The sequence below is a fragment of the Scomber scombrus genome, chromosome 21 (genome assembly GCF_963691925.1).
Source record: "Scomber scombrus chromosome 21, fScoSco1.1, whole genome shotgun sequence".
Lineage (NCBI taxonomy): Eukaryota > Metazoa > Chordata > Actinopteri > Scombriformes > Scombridae > Scomber > Scomber scombrus.
In genome coordinates, this window is record NC_084990.1 from 10,051,270 (window position 1) to 10,062,593 (window position 11,324).

The window sequence follows — 11,324 nt, forward strand, 5'->3', positions numbered from 1 at the left end:
CAAGGCCATCAGAAAAATGGGCTACAATAATTGCCATGGGCTTCCCCGGAAACTGGCCAACAATTCAGCACTTACATCCCTCTTCACTAAAAATACCCAGCTTGATCTGGGATTTTTCTGCAACAAATAGTAGTTCCAGCCTCCCAGCAGTGTTGTAAGTTGGCTCAGCTACACTGTTCTCAGACTGCTTCACTCCAGGACAGTACTCCTTGCAGAGGTGGTGAATGTGTGTGTGTGTGTGTGTGTGTGTGTGTATGTGTGTGTGTGTGTGTGTGTGTGTGTGTGTGTGTGTGTGTGTGTGTGTGTGTGTGTGTGTGTGTGTGTGTGTGTGTGTGTGTGTGTGTGTGTTACCCAGGTAAGGCTTGTGTAATGTGTTCCCAGGGGTCCACAGCTGCCAAATGAGTAAAAAAGCTAATGGAAGTCACATGTGTCCAGATGTTAAAGGGCATGCCCTTTTCCCCAAACATACACCCACACACCCACACATGCACATAACCATACCCAAAACAACATATAAAGCTAAATGCTCCCCTGCAGGGCTGCTTCCACCCACACCGGCTCTCCTGTGAGCTGAAAGACAGAGTATGTCCGCTGCTATTGGCCATCTGCTGCCTTTAATAGAGCACTAATGACACTCGTCTACCTGTAGTCATGCTCAGGAGTTAACACATTTCCTTTTGACGTCTTTGACTGTGTTGTTCTAGATGAATGACCTCCCTTGCACACTGTTACATTCATAGGCAACCTTTATGTTTGAGATTGTTTTTGTGTACACGTGCAGCTTTTTCAAGAATATGATCTTTCTTTTATGTCTCTCCGAGATCTTAGCATTAGCTTCCATTGTCGACCCTATAGCTAAACACGTTGCACTTGAATCCTTTATTCAAAAAAGAACAGAGAAATTAGTTTTGTGAAGTCTGAATTTAGTAATAATTTCATATTAATTGTATAATAATACAATATATAATCAGTTTTTACACATTTTATGATGTAATGCATGATAGTGAAACACATTTCATTGCACTTCTTATGAATTCCATTGTTTCATATGTGATTTTGCCTCCATTTGGAAAATTGTCTTATTCATTTTATGGCATTCATTTCAGCCGTACCACCCAATCCTAAATGAAGTTATTGTAATCCAGCCTCCTGATGTGAATGTTTGCTTGAACAATTATTCAGTCTGTACTAAGTTTGAATGCAGTGATGATGTAAACAAACAGCGTCCTGGATAGAGACAACAGGCCTCTGACCCGGGCAGCATTCCATGTCAATCAGTGCTTGCAACAGTGCACTGTGCTAATTAAGAGGTCCGGCCCAATTAGACTGTGAGCGGAACCAATCCCAGTGAAGAGGACAATGGTAACTTAACACAACCATGTTTGTTTGTCTCTCTCTTCTCTGCCACCCCATGCTCCACGCTCTGTCCGTCACCTCCTACTAGTCCTCTCCATCTTTTCCACTTAGCTGGCACAAACTCCAGATACTGCACAGAGGCATCCACACAAGTGTCCCCGTCCTGGCAACCCCAGCCTCACTGACAAGAATGCGTCTATTCTGTAGCTCCACTTTGCCAAGAGTGGATGAGTAAGAGCGGCCTGTAGAAACAGCTGTTCAGGGAGTGATCAAAAGAAAGAGAGAGACTTCTTTGATTACTACCTCTTTGTTCACCCTCCACTCAAACATCCACATTCACCGAGGCCACTTTCTGAGTGGGCCACAAGCCAAGAGATTGCACAAGGCAATTGTATCCTCATTGTAATGAGAATATATTTATATCCATTTGCATTATAAAGCAATCTGCTGCAGAAAAATTCCAAACATCACTTCCCACCGATACTCATTTAAGATATAATATTTGCAGATGTCTAAAGTCTCCCATGGCACAGTCCCCACTATCCCAAGGTTCATCTTGACCCCCTCACAGCTTTGATGCAAGCTCTTTTGGTGTTTGTCACTGAAGAGTGAATATGTAGCCTTGGTAACAGTTACCCTCTTCTTGAGTCTGCTGGGTTGATATGCCCTCTCCCAGGATTCAAGCAGGAAGCTCCACCCTGATCCAAGCATGTTTATTTTGGCTCAGACTGAAACGCATAGAGGACTAGATTAAACTCCTTCCTTCTATCTGCTGATCATCTTTACTACATCTGGAAGTGAGGTGACACCAGTTTTTACCACCGCATCACATTTCAAGCAATACTGTCTCTTGCTTTTGCCTTTTCATAAAGGCAAAAGCAATTCAGTCGCATTATAGTTTTTTCCAGAATGGTCACAGTAGGCGTAAAGGGTTGTTTTACTTAAAAGTGTTTACTTAAAAGTTAAACACACATACAATATAAAAAAGCCACTTCTGCAGATCCAGAAGTTCAGTCTGAACTTAATGCATATATGCCTACATTTCCATAAAGTTATGCTTCTTAAACTTTAAATGCCCAAACCATTTTGTGAACTTCTCGAAATTGATGAACTACTAATAATAAAATAGTGCATTCAGATGTTTATAACTGCCACAACATACACAGGTAATGTGTGTATAAAAGGCCCTCATATCCAGCACCTTTTTGTCTGTGTTTGCCATAAGCCAAACTCCTGGAACAAATGAACTCAAATGCTTTTCACTGGAAATCTTTTGTTGGGAGGAAAATCACAGAAAAGTCTTGTGTAAGACATCCACCTAGTTATTTGGTGGGCTTGTTAACACAGCGCAGAGAGTAGTCATTTTTCTAGGCATGCCTGAGCACGGCAGATCTTGGGAGTTCCCGTTCTGCCCCCTTTGCCTACTCAAACTCCACCATGGTTTCTCATCTCCATCTAATAAACTCACAGTCATACTCTTCAAATCAGATGTGGCAAAGTGAGTCAATCAGTTTATTAAGTTGGGCGTGCCAGCCTACATTAACTCTAAAGCATCTGACCATGAGCAAGTTGCTGAATAAATATTTGGCCTCAGGCTCCCTCCTACCTCCACTCCCTTGTCTTATGTGCAAGCTTTTCTACTGAATCTGGTCTCCTCTGGGAAGCGATGACAGCATGAAAGTCTTGTCCAGGAAACAAGGAATATGCTTTGCGTTGAGCAGTGACTCCTTGCCAGGGGTACTTGCGTAAGCCAGTTAATATGAAATAATGTAGGACATGTTGCCTGTAACATTGGATTAGACTGTTTGACGTATTTTGGAAACTAAAAAGAGTTTTTGGTCAGAATAAGTGGTGTTGTTAGCAAATGCAATGCCACATCAAGTTCCAGAAAAGCTTATTCTCGACTCCTGTTGTATTCTGTAGTTGTTTGACAGAGGAGGCATGAACATGAGAGCTAAGGAACATGATATCTTAGCATTATTACCTGAAATAACCCCTTGAAATAATCCACAGGGGGTACCTCTGTAGTTGCTTGGGGTAGAACAAATGTATTAATTGAATATAAACTGTTATTGAGTTGAAAACTTGGATTGTGAATGCTTACATGAAAATCACAGCTTCCTTTGCACTTATGTTTTTTTTACATGACAATGGTGATCTCAGGTGTTACTTGAAGGCTACTACTGTACCACCCACAGTGTGGAAGGCCACAATGCGAGAGACAGTGCCCCCACTAGACAGGCCTCTCTGTGTTTGCCATGCTGTCGAGTCCTTGCCAGTGTCCCTCGCTAATGAATGGACATTTAATGATCTGAGAGGGCCATTCAATTGAGTGGAAAATGTGCAGGTCTGTAGCATCGCTCTTGTTCACTCTCCCTCTCTTTCTGTGCTTCACTTGTCGTGGGAAACAAAGGGTCCGGCTCTGTATTCATGCACATAGTGGATAGCAGAGGAATGGATTCACATACTGGCTCAAGAGGAGGCTGAACACACACACACACACACACACACACACACACACACACACACACACACACACACACACACACACACAAACACACACACACACACACACACACACACACACACACACACACACACACACACACACACACACACACACACACGGCATGTATGGCCGACAAAGTTTTCTTTTACAGAGGCAAATTTTTTTAAATGGACACCCCAACACACTGTGCTGTCCCCATGCCTCTTCCTGATGTTGGCACACTATATATTCCTGAAGCGTGTCCGCCAACAATGCAACTTCTTGCAAAAGGATGCTATTTTAAGGAAATGTATTCTCAAATCTATTTTCATTATTACTCTTATTACTGTCTTATTCTAAAGATTGCCACTGATGTCGCAAGACCACTAAAGAAGAAAACAGGACGTATCTAAAGATGTGTATTTTTGTGTGTTTCTTGTTTTTGTCAAGATATGTATGTAAGACTATACCAGCTGAATCAAAGCAGTGCTATTTGACCCATAGGTTTATTTTGTAACGCACCTCTGCCGCTCTGAATTGAACTAGCATTCGCTGAGGTGTGAGGAACAGACGACCACCAACTCAGAGACACACTGCTTCATTAGCGTGAACTTTTAGGGTTCTTCTTAGCTTGAGGGAAATCGTCCGTGTTTACTGACAGGTAAACAAGGAATCGTATCTTATCATTTTATTGTTGCTATAGAAACCAGAGTTTCCTCTTAAGACTTATTCAAAAAGTTGCTAGGAACAACTTTTACTAAACAACTGTGAGAAATCCTAATCTAAGAGAAAAGGTGGGGTTGACACACACTGCTACACTAACTAATGTATTTTAACAAGGATGAAGGCTCACTCCTTCATCATAAATCACCTGAACACACAGACTGTGTATTTACATCCCCGTACATTTATTAACATTACAGCAGCTTCACCAGCAATCAAATTTGGATCGTCTGTCAATCTCATCACACTCAAAATAAACAAAGAACATAGACTGCAGACTTGGCTGTTGAAAACCAACATATGTGTTCAATAGAAGCCCATGTTCCAACATTTATTTGCAGGTCATACTAGCCTAGTCGTAAACAAAATGGCACCATGCGGTTACAGGGGATCCAATCCAAACAGCCGATCCAAAGACGAAAGGAAGAAAAATCCTGTTAGTGTTTATAAGAGGTCTCTGGTCATCACCAAAGAAACTTGTAGGGGTCGGGCAACCAGACAGCCTATATACTGCTAACACAAGGCGGAGGCTTTGTAAGGAGCATTGTAAATCATAGCAACTGATTTTACCACAGGAGGTGGGGGGGGGGGGGGGGGGGGGTGTGTTTGCTGGTCAGAGTCACAGCAGTTACCGTCCAGATTGTGCCATTATTCAATGGCCTGTCCACCAGATTACATTAGGCTCGGTCACAGCACCATGCATCAGATTTACTGCCCTATATATTCACCTATTATGCAGGGTGAAGAATAGAGGGGCTGTTAAAAATTGGATTAAGTGAATGTAGATAGGAATATAATTGTCCAGTTTGTCAATGTGACTTTCAGACACAATTGTAAGCCAATCTTTCCTGTCAGTTCATGATATATCATCTACAAAGATAAGAGACTTGTGTTAGCCACAAGGGTGTGTGTATGTGTGTGTGTGTGTGAGTGCATATGTGCGTGCGTGCGTGTGTGTGTGTGTGTGTGTGTGTGTGTGTGTGTGTGTTGCTGCTGTGTACCCATAAAGGCAATGAAGCACTTGCTGAAAGTAGGGATTGTTTAGGTCCCAGAGACAGATAGCGGCTCCTTTGGTAAACATTGCAGACAAGTGATGGTTTGGTCTTCACAGGGTTGTTAAGTATCAAGTTCTGAGTTAATGCTTCCCATAGGAGGAGGGGAAAATCTGGCCCAAGGTGACATGCTCTCCTGACCTTTGAGTCTGTGCAACAGCCAGTCCTTGCATGGTATTGAAGAAAATGAACACAGTGAGAGTCCTGTTATGATTGAGCTCTGGGTAAAGGTTAAGCTGGTGCCTCTCCTTAGAAAGATAGCCCCTTCACCCACCCACTCTCTCTCCCTCTCTCTCTCTTGCTGACATACAGCTAAGCCACACTAGATGAATTATAAATATAGAGTATTAAGTATTTTTGTGGTGGTTATTGCTTTTTCTACCTTTCAGTGTAAGAGCTCATGCCCAAGGTTATCAGGCCTCTGGGCGTAGAGCCAAATAACACCCAGCCTCCCCTCAAACATTTCTTCCTCTACCTGTGAATCCTCCGCACACAATCTACAGTAGTTCTTTTCGAACAAAAGTGTCTCAACGGGGCAGAGAAAGGAATGCTGCACAGAGTGACTCCCTTTTTAATGATTAAACACTAGTGAGAGAGTGCTATTGTACATCAAGTGTTTTAATGCCATCCCCTTCCATTCTTCACACATTCCTAACACTGTTAATGCAACATTTCCAGAAAGTGAAGGAAAGGTTTGGGAAAGGGAATTTATGTTTATTGTTTGTACATTTTTTTGCTGCCAATGGTTTGTCTCATTGCTTTAAAGTGCTGTAAAACCGACAAGAGAATACAGGTCAAATGAACTACTCTGCTTTAAGTGCATTTTTAGCGAGTTATAAGTCCATTAAGAAAATGCATTTCAGGTTCAACGTTTTTTTAAATGTTCTGATACTGTGAGTTGTTGTACATCACTGATTGGTTTGGAACTTCTAAATAGAGAGACAGGGAAATGGTGGAGGGCTTATTGTTATGCCTGCATGTTGTATTTAAAACATGAGTTTGTGTAACAGCTGTTTTGTTTCCACAATACAGAGAGTATGTCTCCCATCGCTCTATCTGTCTGCCTGAAAGCTAAGCTGAAAAACAGGTGCCACAGGACAGTGGGAGAGTGTTCAGAAGCCACGCCTTCCACCTCAGGCTATACATTCCTACACTTTGCACGAACTGGAGACTTGAAGAGCAACGAGACCTTGTGTGGGTCCCAAACCCCTGCTGCATTTCCTTCCTGCCACACACACACACACACACACACACACACACACACACACACACACACACCAAACAGTCAAAGAAATGCATATGTTTATGCTGACAGACAGCCCCCGCACTTGTGAACATACACGCATATGCACACATATGTCCATGCTGCACACATGCATACAGATGCTCAACCAATGAACCCACCCCCCAATGAACATTTTAGTGATTTAACAACCAAAACAAGGAGGATGAAAAGCCAAGAAAGTCAGAGAAGTCATGAAACACAATTTTTACACAAAGACAGATTGTATGGAGATGTATCAAATAACAGACCAGTTGCTCTATATCAGATATATAGAGAAAACATATGTAGTAGAATAGGGGATGTGATAATGGGAATTCCATCCTGTATCTTGAATCCAAAGATCTGTATAAAATGCATCTGTAACTGAGGAAATACAGATACAGTACACCATTGGTCAGGGCAGATATTAGATAATAGATAATGAAATTGTTTTTACAGTACACTCCTTTCATACCAAAAGAGATTGCTGGATAAGCCAGTGTCAGTTGTTTGCCCACTGTTGTGCACATTTGTTAGGAGAAAGTACACAAATAGACGCAATGCTGATAAGATTGTGATCCTTTCACCATGTGGACTGTCATGCTTTTATACAGTACTAGTTGTTATCTCATTGAGTGGGAGCAGAGGATGAGAGGACACTAACCTATTCAGCCAGCAGCTTAGCAAACAAAACAAATTGACGAATTATTAGATGTTGCTCATGTGTTATTTATAATTTTGCTCTAAAATTAGATTTCATCGGTGCCAGACAGTTCAAGTTACCACAGGAAAGTATGGAGTTCATTATCTTTTGTCTCCGCTGGGTATTCAAAAGATCTCTTGTAATTTAGTGCCATGAAAGGTCTCCTCTCTTAACTAACAATAACATGGCTTTTTTGTAAAGCTGTATTTTATTTGTGTGATTTTGCTGAATGTGATTGCAATAATGTGTTTATCTCCCTGTGGTAAATTCCTGGTTTTAGTCGACAGAACTGAGAAGATCATGTTTTATTCCTATGAAAGGTCATCTGAGCCTAGCAGGAGTCCTGGCCGGAGTTTAAACAGACCACACTGTCTCCCCCCACAGACGATACCACTGCTCAGAACATACTGGCTTCATAGCAACTCCGAGCTCCATGGCAACGGCTGGCTCTGTCATCGCCACGGAGCGAAGACTCGGTGTGAGAGCGTGCTGTGTTTCATATTCAACCAATGTCCTGCTCTGTATGTTCTGTTCGCCCGTCTAGCTAATGTGGATTAATATTCATAGAAATTCAACACAAGGCTAACATCTAGTTATTTTGAGGCAACTGAGGTTTTTATGTGGTTTATTTTCATGCTTACAAGGCTACACTGTGCATTTCTCGTGTCACATCTTCAGTGTAACTCATTGCCTGAAGATTTTTCACAAAGCCTATTGAGTGAGTACAGCAACCAGCCAGGGAGATAAGTCTAATGGGACCATTATGGAGTAGACTGTTGCACTCAGTCTTTGCATTTCCTCTGCTCGGGCTACAGCGCTCACCATATACACAAGCCGGTCTATTTCCACTATCGCGCATTCACATCAGGAACTCTGCATAGCCTCCCACTCACCCACCACCCCATCAGCCTTCAGCACTGTTTCGAAGGATGCCTTGAGAGCACTCTGTGGAGCCATTCAGGATATACGACAAACCACAAAGCAGCAGGAAAGTTGAGCGGGAAGATGTTATAAGTATGCAGGCTTAACCTCCTCAATTAAATGGATATTATGAGGCACAAAGAAAAACATAGGAATAATAAGAAGAGGGGGATTTTTTTTTCTGGGGCGATATGGTGATGGGGGAGGATGGTGGTGGGTTGGGTGAGGGAAAAAAACAGGAAACTGGGAGATAAATTGCAAATTACATTCCATGTGTGTTGTGTGGGCTAAAGCTGGAGGGTTGCACAGCAGAGGTCTCTGGGGGCAGCAGCAACTGCATTCGGGCCTTTGTCCCCATGGTTCACATAGGCTGGTGTTGGCTTACATTTGGGCCAGGGGAATACTGTACAGATGTTAATGGCAAGACACTTTTTTTCTCTGCTGTTCTGCTGAAAGGAGAATTAATGTAAAATCAAAGCTCTTGGTAAAAAGACTTGTCAGCTACTCTGTACAAACTTGCTGATTTTTTTTTATTACCGGGTGACTGTCAGTGCAATTACACACCTAATGCTTTTTCTGCCACTAAGGAAGAAATGCAGTTTGGCAGTATCAGCTGTCACCTTTCCAAAGTGATACTTTTCAAAAGTCAAAAGGGTGTGTCTCAGACCCAGCGGGGTTAATGATCAGTAGCCCTTTAACCAGACACATGGGAATTCATCACATTTTTTTAACCTGTATTTATTCAAGGGAGTTTCTCTTTGAGCAATACTTAATTTTTCAGGAACGCCCTGATCACATTCACACAGTTATACATTCATACCTGGAAGCTGCCTAGTACAACCACATTCTGATCTGCTAGCCACTGAGCTCCACTAGAGCAGTTGGCGTTAAGGGCCTTGCTCAAGGGCACATGGTGCAAAATGAAGGTGGGAGGTCAGATTTCTCTTCTGTTGTGGTTTGGTTGCTTTGAATTCCTCTGTGCTAATGTCTCTCTCGGTACATTTGTCTTGTGTGGAGTCAGTGCAGTCAAGCTGGCTCTTTATTTCCAGGATCTCATGGCTCTGTTCAACGTCAGTGTTGCGCTAGATGCATGTCTCTGATAGGGCAACAACAGGATGTTGACACTATATACACTGGCATGTTGTGCAGTCACCACTGGGCTGAAAACTATTTACAGAGTAGATAATATGAAAATGCAAATGCAAAGTTTAAGCCTGGTTTAACTGTGTTTGTGAAAAAAAGTGTGTGTGATTCCAGACATACAGGCCAGGATGGTCATATTTAGGGATATTGGAGCTTTTTTTGTTTACCTTGTATAGTGAGAGACAGAGACATGACCTCCAACAAAGATTATGAGGCAGATTTAAAGCTACAATCTGTGGAATGCATCCTAACCAGTTGAATACAGTGTTCTTTCACTGTTTTGTTATATACCTTCCTGAAATCAAAAGGAATGTTATATGGCAATGCTATTTGACACAGAACATGCACTGAAGTAAGGAACTTTGAACAGCACAGTTGTCCATATCAAAATTGTAAAAACCCGAGCCGAATGCACTAAATACTTAAGGCAATGTTTCTTGAAGCATACAGAAGAAAAACCTTTCGCAGTCAGCCTGTGGAATGTGTGCAGTGAACTACATTCTGCATAGGGTATTATTTCAGAATGGAGGAGAGATTACCTCTGGGTGAGAGAAACTCCTCTAGCATGAGGAGATGCTGAGTGTGAGCTCAGCTCATCAATTAGAGGAGGTCAACAATGCCAGATTTTAGCCAGGAGTCAGCCATAAAGTAGACATGATGAAAGGTCTCACATCACTGTGGAGATACAAGCAAATTGGGAGTACATGGAGCTGCAGCTGGTCTCTCAACACCAGGGGTTCTAAAGAAAGACAGAAAAAAAAGGAGCGGGTGCGTAGGGGGGATTCAAGGAAAGTAAAGGATACTTAAAAAAACTCTGGCTTGTTGCATGACCTCTCTAAGGGGATTAAGGGTTTAATGAACTGCCTATTGGAGGCCAGGAGTTTGAGTGATAGGCAATGGAGCAGGGCAGAGGGTGGCTGTCACAAGAGAGCTCATGTGAAGGCGTCTTATAGTGGGCTTGGAAAAGTCGTGACCCTCATAATAAAGTCCCTCAAACACAAAACATCCCACATTGAGCTAACTCAAATAAAACACTGATAATTTGATTAAAATGTGAGAATTGATCTTAATATTTCTGATTAACAGAAACACTAAAACCTATCCAACACTGTGCAGATGTACTTACATTTACATATAATTTCTGATGTGTGTTTACAAGAAATGTTGTCTGTTGTAATTTTATCATGGTCATAAAAGGAAACCATTGAAAATAATTGACAAGTGAGCTCATTTAAATGGGGATACATTTGGATTGAAATCCGAAAGGTGTATTGACATTAAAATTAAATTCAAAATTAGATTCAAAATGTCGAGTATATTGCTGAAGGGAATATTCAAATACCGTATTAAAATTTTACAAAAGCATACATTTTACAAAAAGGTCGTTCAGAAAAGCGGTTTGCAAGTTGTTGCTCTTCAAGTGGCACAACATCTGTAAAGCAGAATGTAGTTCTGTGAGACCAAATGAATTAAAAACCAATGGGAGAGACGGCTCATCGTGGAAACGCAGGCTGTATGTGCACTTGTTTCAGATGGGTGTGGAGAGGAAGGAAAAGAGCAGGGGAGGGCACCAGAGAGAGGCAGAGGCAAGCAAACACCGACACCTAGGCAGTGAAGCTCAAGAGTGCGAGGGGGACAGCCGGCTCTCGATGGGGAGGTATCTGTGAAGCGCAA